This window comes from Sturnira hondurensis, unplaced genomic scaffold (assembly GCF_014824575.4).
Source record: "Sturnira hondurensis isolate 20B ecotype Veracruz unplaced genomic scaffold, ASM1482457v3 Scaffold0004248, whole genome shotgun sequence".
Classification (NCBI taxonomy): Eukaryota; Metazoa; Chordata; class Mammalia; order Chiroptera; family Phyllostomidae; genus Sturnira; species Sturnira hondurensis.
In genome coordinates, this window is record NW_028076879.1 from 547,506 (window position 1) to 562,413 (window position 14,908).

A 14,908-nucleotide genomic window follows, 5' to 3' on the forward strand; every position below is an offset into this window, starting at 1 on the left:
TGAGAAGCAAGTCAAGCTGCCTTCACAGGAGAACACCTCAGTCCACTTTCCAGTAAAAACTTCTCCAGAAAGTGTGCCTCTCAGCCCAACTCAATCCCCAACCTGACTGGTTAGGACAATGCTTCTCTCAAATTTCCTGGGCTGTCAGGCTGGTGGGCTGGCAACCACACAGATCGTAACTGAACATGTCCCCCTGTCCTTGTCATCCTCCCTGCACACCTAGGCAGACAGGTCTCTGCCACTCAACCCTGCCTAGATGGTGAGGGAGGGAGCCAGCTCTTCCAAGGACCCCGCAGCCCACCCAATGCTCCACTGGGTGTTGGGCTCCCTATGAGTCCTCCGTGGCACTGACCGCAGACGGAAGCCTCTACAGCCCTAACGAAGTGGCAGCAGCAGCTCCGAGGGGTTTCCTGCTGGCTGAGGGCAGCCGGCCCTGCTGCTGCCGCTTTTGTCTTTCCTCACAGGTGCTGGGCTCCCGATGAGTTCTCCGTGGCAGACGCCCCTGTCGCTGGGCACAGATGGAAGGAAGCCCGTGGGCTCCAACCGCTGTGGCAGCTGTGGCTTTGAGGACTTTACGTGCGGGCCAATGGCTGCCACTGGCCAGGTCGCCTCCATCCTTACTCATGTCCCTGAGACCCTACCGATCTGTAGCTGTCTGGTCAGTCACTATCCCTGGTCTCTTATTTTCATAAATGCTGGGGAATTGTTGGTTGAGGAATTGACTGCGCTGTTCTTCAGTAAATCTGCCAGGATTTTCTCCCAAGGGTACAAGAACTGGAGTCACTCTGTCCGACTCCACCGCCGTTTTCTCAGGCCAGAAATATTCTGTTGATTTATTCATGATGGCCATCCTGAGCGGTGTGAATTGGTATCTCATTGTGGTTTTAATTTGCATCTCTCTGATGGCTAGTGATGCTGGGCATCTTTTCATATATCTCAGGGCTGCCTGTGTGTACCCCTTGGAGAAGTGTCTGTTCAAGTATTTTGTCTATTTTTTAATTGGGTTTTTTATCTTCGTGGTATGGAGTTGTCTGAGTTCTTTATATATTTTGGAGATCATACTCTTGTCCGAGGTATCATTGGCAAATATATTTTCTCATATAGTTGGTTCTCTTTTCATTTTAATGCTGTTTTCTGTAGCCATGCAGAAGTTTTTAATTTGATGGGGTTTCATTTGTTTATTCTTTCCTTTAAGTCCCTTGTTTTAGGGGACATATTAGTGATTATATTGCTGTGTGAAATGTCTGAGATTTTCCTGCTGATGTTTTCCTCTAGGACTTTTATGGTGTCTCTACTTATATTTAAGTCTTTTATCCCCCCTGAGGTTATTTTTGTGTGTGGTATAAATTGGTGATTGAGTTTCATTTTTTGCATGTAGCTATGAAGATCTTCCAACATCATTTGTTGAAAAGGCTCTTTTTATTCATTTTATGCTGCTGCCCCCTTTGTCAAATATTAATTGACCATAGAGACTTGAATTTATTTCTGGGCTCTCTATTCTGTTCCATTGCTCTATGTCTCTGTTCTTATGCCAGTACCAAACTGTTTGATTACAGTGGCCTTGTAATACAGTTTGATATCAGGTATTGTGATCCCTCCTGTTTTGTTCTGCTTTCTCAGATTTGCTGCAGCTACTCGGGGTCATTTATGGCTCCATATAAATTTCTGAATTGTTTGTTCTATATCTGTAAAACATGTCATTGATACTTTACTAAGGATTGCATTGAATGTATAGATTGTTTTGGATATATGGCCATTTTGGTGATGTTAATTCTTCTAATCAATGAGCATGATACCTGCTTTCATTTGTTTGTGCCTTCCTTAACTTCTTTTTTTAAATTTATTTATTTTAATTGTCATTCAAGTACAGTTTTCTCTCTTTTACTTTCATCCAAGCTCACCCCTCAGTGTTCCCCACCTTCCTCCCATTTCCACCCTTCTTAGTTTTTTCCCATGTGTCCTTTATACTTGTTCCTGTAAACCCTTCTTCCCCTTTTACCCTGAAATTTCCTCCCCTCTCCCTTCTGGTCCCTGTCAGCCTTTTCTCTATTTCAGCGTCTTTGGTTATATTTTGCTTGCTTCTTTGTTTTGTTGTTTAAATTCACATTAAAGGTGACATCATATGGTATTTGTCTTTCACCACCTGGCTTATTTCACTCAGCATAATGCTTTCCAGTTCTATCCATGATGTTGCAAAAGGTAGGAACTCCTTTTTTTCTTCCTGCTGCATAGAATTCCATTGTGTAAATGTACCATAGTTTTTGATCCATTCATTTACTGATGGGCACCTAGAGTTTTGTAGTTTTCTGAGTACAGGTCTTTTACCTCCTTGGTTAGGTTTATTCCTAGGTACTTTATTTTTCTTGTTCCTCTATCAAATGGAATTTTTCCTAATTTCTGTTTCTGATATTTCATTGTTCATGTACAAAAATGCCCTTGATTTCTGAATATTGACTTTGTATTCCTCTGTTTTACTAACTTCATTTATTAGGTTGAGTAGGTTGTTTAGTGGGATCTATAGGATTTTCTATGTACACTATCATGTCATCTGCAAACAATGATGGTTTTGCTTTCTCCTTTGCAATTTGGATGATTGTTATTCTTTTCTTATCTGATTGCTGCAGCTAGTACTTCCAATAATATGATGAATAGGAGTGGACAGCATGGATGGAACTGGAGAGAATTATGCTAAGTGCAATAAGCCAGGTGATGAGGGACAAATACCATACAATCTCACCATTAAGTGGACTCTAATCAACAACAAAAAAAGCAAGCAAAATATAATCAGAGACATTGAAATTAAGAACAATCTGACAGTAACCAGAGGGGAGGTGGGAGGGGATAATGGGGAGAAGTGTTTTCAGGAACAACTCTAAAGGACACATGGACAAAACCAAGGTCAGGGGGTGGAAGCAAGGGAGGTAGGTGGGGTTGGTTGATGTGGTGGGGAGTTAATGCAGACAACTGTAATTTGACAACAGTAGAATAATTTTGAAAATAAATAAATAACTTAAGTAAGTTATAGATTAATTCAGTTAAATATGTTTTTATAATACGTTACCTTTCTACCTAGAAATCAGTAAGTTCATTACTTATTATTAAATGGAGAGATGGAGATTGAAATGTCCTGCCCAATTCCTGTTATCTTCATGTTTTAAATCATTTCATTGATAATGTTTCAGATAGTATTTTCACCTAATGATTATTCACATATATAAATATTTCTAATAATAAGCAATATTTATTGAGTGCCCAACACATACTACCTGTTTGTGTTAAGCACTTTATGACTTAATTCTATCTTTGCTACTCATTTCTAACATAAAAGAATTTTTTCCTCTTCTTTAAAAACTGTTCTTCAATTACAGTTGTCTGCATTTTTCCCCTACATCTTCCCCCCAAATGCATCCATCCTTATCCACCACCCTCGATCCTACCCCACTTTGGCTTTGTCCATGTCTTCTTTATACATGTTTCTTGACAACCCTTCCTCCTTTCCCTGCCCCATTATCCTTTCCCACCTCCCCTCTGCTTCCTGTCAGCTTGTTCTTAATGTCACTGTCTCCGGTTATATTTTGATGCTTGTTTGTTTTATTGTTAGGCTCCACATAGAGGTGAGATCATATGGTATTTGTCTTTCACTCTTTGGCTTATTTCCCTTAGCACAATGCTCTCCAGATCTATCCATGCTGGAAGAAAAGCAAGTCTTAAGGAACTTAGGTTAGTTGCCTGAGTTTTCACAGCTAGTGGCAGAGCTCAGACATGAATCCCAACATCTGATCGCAAAATCTTACCCATTGCATTGTATGGCAGATGGGGAACACCATCACTTTTTGTCTATTCACTTTACTGAAGTCATTTTTTTATTTCAGCAGATTATCTTAGGTTTCCGAGATAGATCATCTTATCAGCAAATAATAATAATTGTCCTTCTCCTCTCTAATATTTTTACTTCCTCCCCTTTGTCAAACTGACAATAGTCGTTTCTTACAATGCTTACACCTGTTTAAAATATCAATATCTTAATATGGTAATCATTAAGGAGTTCAGGAGTATTGTAAGATGATATGTTGGAAATAAAACATAGACAGTATGTCTGTGATATTGAGTATGCCAGATTAGAGTGCTGGAATGACTGAGTTTCAAAAAGATGTTCCATGTTACGATTTTGTTTCTTTTTATTTTGTTGCTTGTCTTAAAATATTATAAAATTTAGTCTAAGTTATCTTAATGCTAGGAACATGTTGATTATTTTTATATTAATGCCATGATTTGATTGAGAGCATATAGTAAGTGTCTGTTGGTTCTGATAAGGCAGAAAGGTGGAGAAATATATGGAGATAACCAGAGTGGGGTCTCCGACTTCATACTCCTGGGCCTCTCTAAGAGTCCTGAAGACCAGCAGGTCCTGTTCTGGATGTTCCTGTCCATGTACCTGGTCACAGTGGTGGGAAATGTGCTCATCATCCTGACCATAAGCACTGGCTCACGTCTACACACACACTCCCATGTACTTCTTCCTGGCCAATGCTTCCTTCACTGACCTCTTCTTTGTCACCAACACAGTCCCCCAAAAGTTGGTGAACATTCAGTCCCAGAACAAAGTTATGTCCTATGCAAGATGTCTGGCACAGCTCTACTTCCTGGTCTTCTTAGTGACCCTGGACAACTTCATCCTGACCACAATGGCATATGGCCACTATGTGGCCATCTGCCACCCTGTTCGCTAGACTACAACCATGAGTCCTGGGCTCTGTATTTTGTTCCTCACCCTATGCTGGGTGCTCTCTGTCCTCAGGTCTCTTCCTCACCCTCCTATGACCAGGGTGACCTTTTGTGGGTCCTTGAAGATCCACTACATCTTCTGTGAGATGTCTGTCCTGTTGAGGCTTGAGTGTTCCAACACCCAAGTCAATCACACATTACTGATTGCCACTGGCTGCTTTATCTTCTTCTCCCCCTTAAGGATCATGATCATGTCCTATGTCTGGTTGTCAGCACCATCCTCCGAATACCATCAGCCACTGGGAAGTAGAAAGCGTTTGCCACCTGTGCCTCCGATCTGGCTGTGGTCACCCTCTTCTATGGGACACTTGGCATGGTATATCTGCAGCCCCTTCTTACCTACTCCATGAAGGACTCAGTGGCCACAGTGATGTATGCTGTGGCAACCCCCATGATGAACCCCTTCATCTACAGCTTTAGGAACAAAGGACATGCATGGGGCTCTGGGAGGACTCTTCCTAGGGAAAGCCTTCCAGAGGTTGACATGAGGGTAATTTTGGGTATTGCAGTAGAAACCAGAAATTTCCCCCAGCAGGTGGAAAGCATTATCCTGTGGGGAATACAGAAGAAAATAGCACATAGCTTCTGCTCAGAAGGAGCTCATATATCTGTGGTGAAGGAAAGACACGTGTAACTAAATATCCTCAGACCTCACCAGCTTTGGTAATAAAGAAGGTCATGCTAACACTAATATTAGAAGTTTGCAGCATCAAATCCTTCACTTACTTGACCACAGGACCACAGTGCCACCATCCCAGCCTTTTAAAATATACCCAACTATGGCCTGGGAGGGGGGGTCTCATGTTCTCTAGCACATGAGAACCTCCACTCCTACTCCCAAGCCCTGGCCTTCTCTAAGGAGCCTGCTACCTGTAAGCCATTTAGAGAAGACACCTTACATGACCCCCCACTGCAAGTGTTCTGAGTGAGGGCGAGTTCCTGATGCTTCAGTTTCACCCACAGACTCTGGATGTAGCCCCTCCAATTCAGACAAAAATTGTAGGAAAGTTCTCTCCTTTGCTCTGGGTTGACTCTTTTCTCTTGGGCCTTAAACAAGGCTGACCATGCCTTTCTCCTGCTTTCCTTTTCCCTGTGTTAAGACTTTATCCCTGTGAAGCTCACTCTACCCTTTATTATTCTGGTTCCTCTCTCCTTTGCCCCTGCAAGTGCTCCATCCTTCACTCAGAACAAAACAACACATATTCCTGAACCAGAATGGTGGTGGAGGCAGTAGATGGGGAGGAGGTAATGTGACACCCAATCTTACTTAGGGTCAATCAGCCTGACCTCTCAAAGGCACTGGCTAGAAAGAGAATAGTAACTGATGAGAAGAGGAGTCACTGGGTAGTGGCAGCTGGAGAGAGAGCAATTCTTTACAGATGAATTGAGAGAGCCAGTACGGACCTGACTTAAACTGAGTTGAACTGATCTGAGGTTCACTTCATTCCATTGATAATAACCAAGTGCCAATTACGGCCCTTGACTTGGGCTACACACATGAATCAGGAGCTCACAACGGATGAGAAGGAAGGCTATTTCAATACAATGTCTGAAAGATTATGGTCTTGGCAGGAGGACTGAGTGGCACATAGGAGGAGAACATAGTCTGCCTTGTCAGCGATGGAAGGAGGACTGGGGATGGCCCCCTCAAGGTGGTGACAGCTAAGCTAAGATCAAAGAATGCTACTGAGTCACCCAGAATAAGTGGGAAGGGCAAAGTAAGGCCACTCCCAGAGGGGAGGAGGCAAGATGCAGAGGAGGGTATTCACATTAGCAGCAGACAGCACTACCCATTACTAGGATAATGGGTGTTTGTAGAAGTCACCTCACCATTCCAAAAATCCTTTCTCCTCTGTAAATTGAGAACACTGGCATTATGTACCTCGGGGAATAGATGTGAGGATTAGATGGGATAATGTGCAAAAGCCCTTAGCAGAGGCCTTAGCCCTTAGTGTAGTCGTGATAAGCAGACACAGCTGGACAAGTGCAGGGAATAGCCTGATGGCAGGGAATAGCCTGATGTGTGCACGGACTATCCCAGATGACTGCAGCTGCAGAACAAGGAAGGTTCTGCCATCAGAACAAGCTGCAGAGCAAGCCAGGAAGCTAAGACGCTTGTGGTGGGGAGCAGGCTTCAAAGGCGACCAATGCCTTTTTGAAGAGCTGGGAGTGTATTCTGTACACAATGAGATACCACTGAATGTTTACAGTTTATAGTTTCTACTGTGTTTTATTAAACCAACAATAGGCATATATTGTAGACATATTACAGTAAAACTAAGCCAAAAGTAATTGCCTTTAAATTTTAAACTTTGTATTTAATTGTTTTAATGGTTTCAGAGATGAAAGAGATCAGAGACCAGAAATAAATAGAAATCAAAGTTTAAACTTTGATCTCTGCTAAATATGTATTTTTCATAATGAATTTAAACTGTTTTGAAACTTGTTTTTCTACTTAATATCTATGTTAGTAAATATTCAGCCATGTTACCACTTAATGCCTGTGCAGTGTTTCAGCGTGCAATTCAGTACATATGGCAGAATTCATTGAATACATTGCCCATTATTCAGTATTTGGTTGCTTACAGTTTTCCCCACTGTTTCCAACTCGTCTTTGCTTACTTACCCGATTGTTTCCACGGGTGAAAATGGTGAAGTGGACTTGATGCGCCAAAAGATCGTACGTCAAGTTTCAGAAACTTTTAAGTTTTGGGTTGGTCCAAAAGTTCATTCGTTTTTTNAGACAGCACTACCCATTACTAGGGTGTTTGTAGAAGTCACCTCACCATTCCAAAAATCCTTTCTCCTCTGTAAATTGAGAACACTGGCATTATGTACCTCGCGGAATAGCTGTGAGGATTAGACGGGATAATGTGCAAAAGCCCTTAGCAGAGGCCCTGGCCCTTAGTGTAGTCGTTATAAGCAGACACAGCTGGACAAGTGCAGGGATAGCCTGATGGCAGGGAATAGCCTGATGTGTGCACGGACTATCCCAGATGACTGCAGCTGCAGAACAAGGCCCAGCAAGCCAGGAAGCTAAGACGCTTGTGGTGGGGAGCAGGCTTCAAAGGCCACCAATGCCTTTTTGAAGAGCTTGGAGTGTATTCTGTAGACAATGAGATACCACTGAATGTTTACAGTTTATAGTTTCTACTGTGTTTTATTAAACCAACAATAGGCATATATTGTAGACATATTACAGTAAAACTAAGCCAAAAGTAATTGCTTTTAAATTTTAAACTTTGTATTTAATTGTTTTAATGGTTTCAGAGATGAAAGAGATCAGAGACCAGAAATAAATAGAAATCAAAGTATAAACTTTAATCTCTGCTAAATATGTATTTTTCAGAATGAATGTAAACTGTTTTGAAACTTGCTTTTCTACTTAATATCTATGTTAGTAAATATTCAGCCATGTTACCACTTAATGCCTGTGCAGTATTTCAGCGTGCGATTCAGTACATATCCAGAATTCATTGAATACATTGCCCATTATTCAGTATTTGGTTGCTTACAGTTTTCCCCACTGTTTACAACTCGTCTTTGCTTACTTACCCAATTGTTTCCACAGGTGAAATTGGTGAAGTGGACTTGATGCACCAAAAGATCGTACGTCAAGTTTCAGAAACTTTTAAGTATTGGGTTGGTCCAAAAGTTCATTTGTTTTTTTTTCCTTAAGATACCTCTAGTAGCATTTAGTTGTGTTTATTGTCATTTGAGACAGTTTTGTTAGATTGTACTGTGACACTTGTCATCACACTGCAAATTTCAAAAAAACTTATCAAAATTGCTGAATTTTTGTGTTGCCATTTTAATATTGAAAATGGAAGAAAATGTGCAACATTTTTGGCATATTATGCTTTATTATTTCAAGAGTGGTAAAAACACAACTGAAACACAAAATATGTATTTGCAGAGTATAGAAAAGGTGCTATGACTGATCGAAAATATCAACAGTACTTTGTGAAGTTTCTTACTGGAGATTTCTCACTAGTACAGAGAGCCAGTTGAAGTTGATAGTGATCAAACCAAGACATTGAGAATAATCAAGGTTATATGACAGGGGAGGTTGCTGACATACTTTAAATACTCAAATCAATAAAGTTATTCGTGAAAATGAAAACATGTCTTTTATTTTAAGGAAAAAACTAAACAGACTTTTTGGCCAACCCAATAAAATAGTCAAAAGCAACATTGTGATTCTTTCCCAACACTGCCCTAGTTAGCATTGTACTGGAAAAGGGGGCTACTCTTTCTCTTTTCTAGGTAACCATGGAAATAACCACCTGGAAGTTAATTTAAAGTTCAAACACACACTTGGAAGCATGAGCAGTCTTTTTGTCAGCTGGCTCCAAGCTATTAACAGGCTAACCGCTCTGGCTCTTTCTCTCACTCTCTGGCTGCTATAACAAAATTCACAACATCCAGATTTCTTTCTTGTCAATAGCATAAAGGATCTTGTTAACCTAACTAAAGTTACATACCTACAAAGCACATCCCTGTGGACAGGACAGTCAGGTGTGCTGATAACTCCACTCTGGACCCCTGAACCATACTCCCTGGAACCACCAGGATGCCAAGTGGAAAATGGCAGCTGTTAGAAAGGGGAAAATCGAAGTCATGTTCACCAGAGAACATTATCAAAAAATATGTAGACTTCTGGTTGCCACTGTGACATATAAAGAGCTTGCAAGGTGTTACTCTCATCCTTACAGGAAGAAAAAAGATGTACAATCTCAAAAATAAGCAAACCCAACAATTCTTCTTAGATCCATCAGATAATTGAAGTCACATGGATGTGAAATTAACCTTTGCTGTTGCAAACCACTGAGATTTTATGGGCTTGTTTGTTAGCACAATGCAACCTAGCCTATCTTGCCTGATACAGACGGAAAAACTCTTTTCCACACAAAGTGAGACACAAAATCAAAAAGCATTATGAGAAAAGACAGATTTGACCACATAAAAATGTAACACATCTATGTGGCAAAACACACATCAAGCTGAGACAAATGGCATGTTGTAGTCAGTATTTACAGGTACATGACAAGAAGCTGACTCCATAACAATGAGGTTTCCTAACAAACGATCCAATGGAAAAGAGCGCATAAGTGTCAAAATGCAGTTCCAAAAGAAGAAATTGGCCAAAAATATGTGAAAAGAGATTCAACTGCAGTTTTACCTAGACATAAAAATTCAAATAAAAACATTGCCATTGTGTAAACTTAAGATTATAAAAATTAAAGACATTATTTTTTATTTTAATTGTTGTTCAAGTATAGATGTCTGTCTTTTTCTCCCACCCCAGCCCACCCTCCAGCCCTCCCCACCTCCCTCCCATTTCCACCCCACTTAGTTATTGTCCATATGTCCTTTATACTTGTTCTTGTAAACCCTTCTTCCCCTTTTACCCTGAAGTTCTCTCCTTTCTCCCCTCTGGTCCCTGTCGGCCTGTTCTCTATTTCAGTGTCTGTGGTTATATTTTGCTTATTTCTTTGTTTTGTTGTTTAGCTTCCTGTTAAAGGTGAGATCATATAGCATTTGTCTTTCACCACTTGGCTTATTTCACTAAGCATAATTCTTTCCAGTTCTATCCATGCTCTTGCAAAGGTAGGAGCTCCTTTTTTTCTTTTGATGCATAGCATTCCATTGTGTAAATGTATCATAGTTTTTGATCCATTCATTTACTGATGGGCACCTAGGTTGCTTCCAGCACTTGGCTATTGTAAATTGTGTTGCTATGAACATTGGGGTGCATAGATTCTTTTGGATTGGTGTTTCAGAGTTCTTAGGGTATAATCCTAGCAGTAGAATTTCTGGGTCAAGAGGCAGATTCATTTTTAGTTTTCTGAGAAAATCTCATACTGTTTTTCCATAGTGGTTGCACCAGTAACAACATTTATTTATAACAAGGCTTCATGGGAGGGAGAAGGTTATACAGGCACTTGTCATAACCTAGCGAATGTGCAAATTAGTGCAGATGTCTTGGAAAGTAAGAGGACAACATGTATGTGTGCATGTGTATCTCAAAATTTATATTTTCATTTTTAAAATTCCATAAAGTTATTCATAGGAATTAATTCTAGGTAGATAATTACAGAAATTTGGAAAATATTTTTGTAAACACATTCATCATAGCACTATTCGTTATTGCAAAACTGTTGGAAACAACTGAAATTATATCAATAGAAGTTATGTGAATTATGGTTTATGTGTACAATGCTACACTGTGCAGCCATTCAACTAAAAAGGAATGATTATTATGTAAGAGGTTATATTGCATAATGTGTAGAAAAATAAAAGGCAGGTCACAGAACAGTAATTGTTCTCAGGATGTGACATGTGCATGTCATGCATGTGCAAAACCTCTGGAAGAATGAACATAAAACTATTCAGAGGAATTAATGCTGAATCAAGGTTCTTTTGGTGGAGTGACACTTGGACCCAGGTGTCAAAGGACACTTGTATTTTTACTTTCTCTTTATAATAATAATAATAGAATCAAATAATAATAGAATCTGAATGTTTCCACTATCATATATAACATTTCTGAATAATTTTTAACTGAAGATATTTACATGTGGGGATGCAAAAAGAGAAGTCCCAAATGACATACAGCTTCGTTACTTGTTAAGGACCCCCTTCTGTCTTGGAGGAGAGGTCCAGGAGGAAACATGCCAAAGCCAAGGTAACAGATCATCCTTTGGGGGTCATAGATAGGACACACTGGGACAGTGCTAAATGATCAGAGCTAGAAGGAGTGGTGAAAATGGTGGTGGTCATGCTCTCAAAATATCTGCTGGGTTCAGCCCTAGGAAAGAGCTCGTCCAGACCATTCTAATCAAAGGTAGTTAAATACGAAAAACTGTGAAGAGATGCTATCATCCTGGGTCCTTATGGAATGGGTAGAAACAAGCCCAACCACAGAAAGGAAGTTTCTAAGGCCACTAAGCTGTGGTTACAGCCCACATGCCTGGTTGTCCTTTACAAGAATTTTGCCCTTTGAGCTCATTCTCTAATCCCAAAGAGTCTAGAGAACTGAGAGTATCAGGAAAGAGACATAGTTCACCTCTGATCATTAGACTCTATTGGCTGGCACTACCCACAAGGCAAGGAGGCTGATGGCCCTATGGGGTTGTGGAGGATAAACCCCCAGCACATACATCTCCCCTCCCACTGTTCCACCTGTCAGTCCTACTCTGTCCTCTAACATTGTCTGCTAGCAAGAGGAAGCATAGGAGAATTCCCAGGTGACTTTGCATCATCATATCTTGGGCAAAACATAAACATTTTTCTTCCTGTTGGGAAGGGTGAGGCCTAACAAGGACATCAAAGAGGCTATTGGCTGTGTGGCCACAGCAAATGGGAAGTGAGTCCTTGGTACAAATTTTGTTCTCATCTCCCATCCCTGTTCATCCTCCTTTGCTCCACACCCATTTTTGACCTCATCAACCTTCTTTAGTCATCTCATTGGATACTCCTAACTCTCCCATTCTCTCTCATCTCCCATCTTCTCATGCCCTTTCCCCAAATGCTATCGTTGTTTCTCACCCCTTTTGCTCACCATGCTGTCCCATTTGTCATTATATTCTCACATCTCATCTTCATTGCTCTATTCCCAATCCTGTCCTACTGTCTACCCTCATGTCCTTTCCCCCCATCTTCATTTCAGCTCATTTGTACAGTTTCTTGGCTCCAAGAAGAGATCACAGAGAAGCCAAGCTCCAAGCATAGCCATGGGACAGTTTTAGGAGTGATACAGTAGAGGGACATCAGAGCAGAACTGCCAGGACAGGTTAGTAGCCTTCCAGAGGAGGCTGGAGAAAAGACACAAATTGGGAATGGATGATTGAAGGCTGGAGAAACTCAAGAATAGAGAATCCTTTGCATGAGGCCTGCACTGACATATAACTAACGAAACTGAGAAAGCAGCATTACTCCCCGAGACTACATATGTGGATACTTTCTGAACTAGGAGGTTTGGGGGAGAAATGCAGAACTTTAGAGGAGAAGGTTACAATGGACATCCTGCAGTGCAAATTCTAAGGACTTAATTGGAGTAATAATGCATACTCTTTCAAAAACTTCAGTGTATATGTGAGAATTGTGACTCACTTAGTAAGGGAGAAAAATATGGCAGAGGATGGAGAAGAAATGTGTCTTTTTAGACCTGCAGATATACCATGCATGTACTGATGTAGCTTTTATGTAATGGGCTATTTCCCTCTACAGACCTTACCTGTCCCCTAAACATCTTATGGGATTTTTTGCATTAGTAAAGAGCAGGAACTGATTTTCCTAGAGATGAAAGGTGAACCATAGAATACAATAATCCTTGGCACTGGTTTAAAACACATTTCTGCACCCTGATCAAGAAGGAATCTCCAATTTCTCAGGAGAAGAAAACTTCACAGTGATACTCGTGGTTCTCTAGGCTGTGATCAAGCAAATAGACCTTCCTTGTAGGCTACTGTTGCCCAGAGCTACCAGGCTTCCAAGGCTTGAACGCTACCTGGAAAGTGAGCACAGCTGGAAAAAAGGTAGCAACTTGCCAGGGTTGGGGGGCCTTGCTGGGCAGATCCTAAACTCATTTCCCCTCATCTTACCTGTTCTTCTTAATAGCACATATCACTATAAGATGTATCAAATATGATGTGGGTTTAGGCCATTTATTTTGTCACCCTTCATTAAAATACGAGATGCACAAGTTCAGAGATTGTTCACCAGTGCCCCAGAAGAGTGTTTGGACCATAGAAATAATTCAATAAACATTTGTAGTCAAAGTAAATGAATAGATTATGTAGAAGTCCTTTGCAGGACAGATACATCACACAATATTTTCCAACATCAGAATGTACAAATGAAGGGTTTGTAATAATTTCTCCAGGTTACTGTTTCATGGAAAATTTTCCTCAACTCAGAAAAGCAGGAAAGGAGAGGCACTATCAGCCTATCACTGCTCAGGTCAATGACCACTTCCCCATGAGCACCCTCCACAGGGCACCCTGCACATCAAGGTTTCTAAGGCTATAGACAAGTGGGTTCAGCATGGGGTTGATAACTGTGTTGAAAACCCCAACCCCTTTATCCTTGTCTGAAGTCTCCTCTGAACCCAAACGCATGTAGTTAAAGATACCAGTTCCATAGTAGAGGCAAACCACAGTAAGGTGGGAGCCACATGTGGAGAAGGCTTTATTCCTGGCCCCCACTGGGCCGATTTGTAAAACAGCAGCTGCCACGTGTATGTAGGAGGTGATGATGAGAACCAGAGGGACACCTGCCATTAGAAAACACATGACAAAGAGCTCATTGAATTGGATGCTAGAGCAGGAGAGTTGGAAGAGCTGTGGGAGGTCACAGTAGAAGTGATTGATGACATTGGGACCACAGAAGTTGAGGGTAGTAAGGGCAATAGTGTGGGTCAGTGCATTGCTGATGCCACAGGCCCAGGACACAGCCACCAATGTCGACTGGACTATCTGGCTCATGCGGGTACTGTAGGTGAGGGGCCGGCAGATGGCCAGGAATCAGTCATAGGCCATGGCTGTCAACAGGAAGCTGTCCATCCCAGTCAGAAGGTGGAAGAAGAAGAGTTGAGAGAGGCAGGCACTATAGGAAATTATATGCCTATGGGACGAAAGACGGCCCAACATAGCAGGGACAGTGACAGTGATACACCCAACATCCAGCACTGACAAGTTCCCCAGGAAAAAGTACATAGGGGTGTGGAGTTTGGGCTCCACCAAGATGGCAGCCAGGATGCTCAGGTTGCCCCCAACTGAAACCAGGTAGGCAAAGAGGAAGAGCACAAAGACAAAAGGCCACAGGTCTGGTGTCTCCACCAAGCCCAGTAGGATGAACTCAGTAACAGCAGTTCCATTTGCTCCCAATTCTGGCTCCATGAGAACCTGTAAGAAAACATCCCAGTGTGGAAGCCTCTGTTGACTTAGTGTATTTATGTAACATAAGGGTTTACAGCACCTGTATTCAAAACTCCCCAATATGTTCCCAGCTCTCCAAGTGATGATTTTCTGTCACCCCCAGCCACATCGCACTCAGTGACCTCCCATCACCCCAAAACTCTCAGCTGAGATGCCCCAAACCACCAATACTTGTCCCTCCA

General features: G+C 41.5%; 2 pseudogenes; one reads left to right on the plus strand and one right to left on the minus strand.

Annotated features, from left to right (window-relative positions):
- The first annotated feature begins 586 nt into the window (after positions 1 to 586).
- On the plus strand, positions 587 to 5,273 carry LOC118986259 (olfactory receptor 1D2-like; annotated as a pseudogene).
- An 8,472-nt stretch (positions 5,274 to 13,745) lies between these two features.
- Positions 13,746 to 14,699, minus strand: LOC118986272 (olfactory receptor 3A2-like; annotated as a pseudogene).
- Between the last annotated feature and the right edge of the window lie 209 nt (positions 14,700 to 14,908).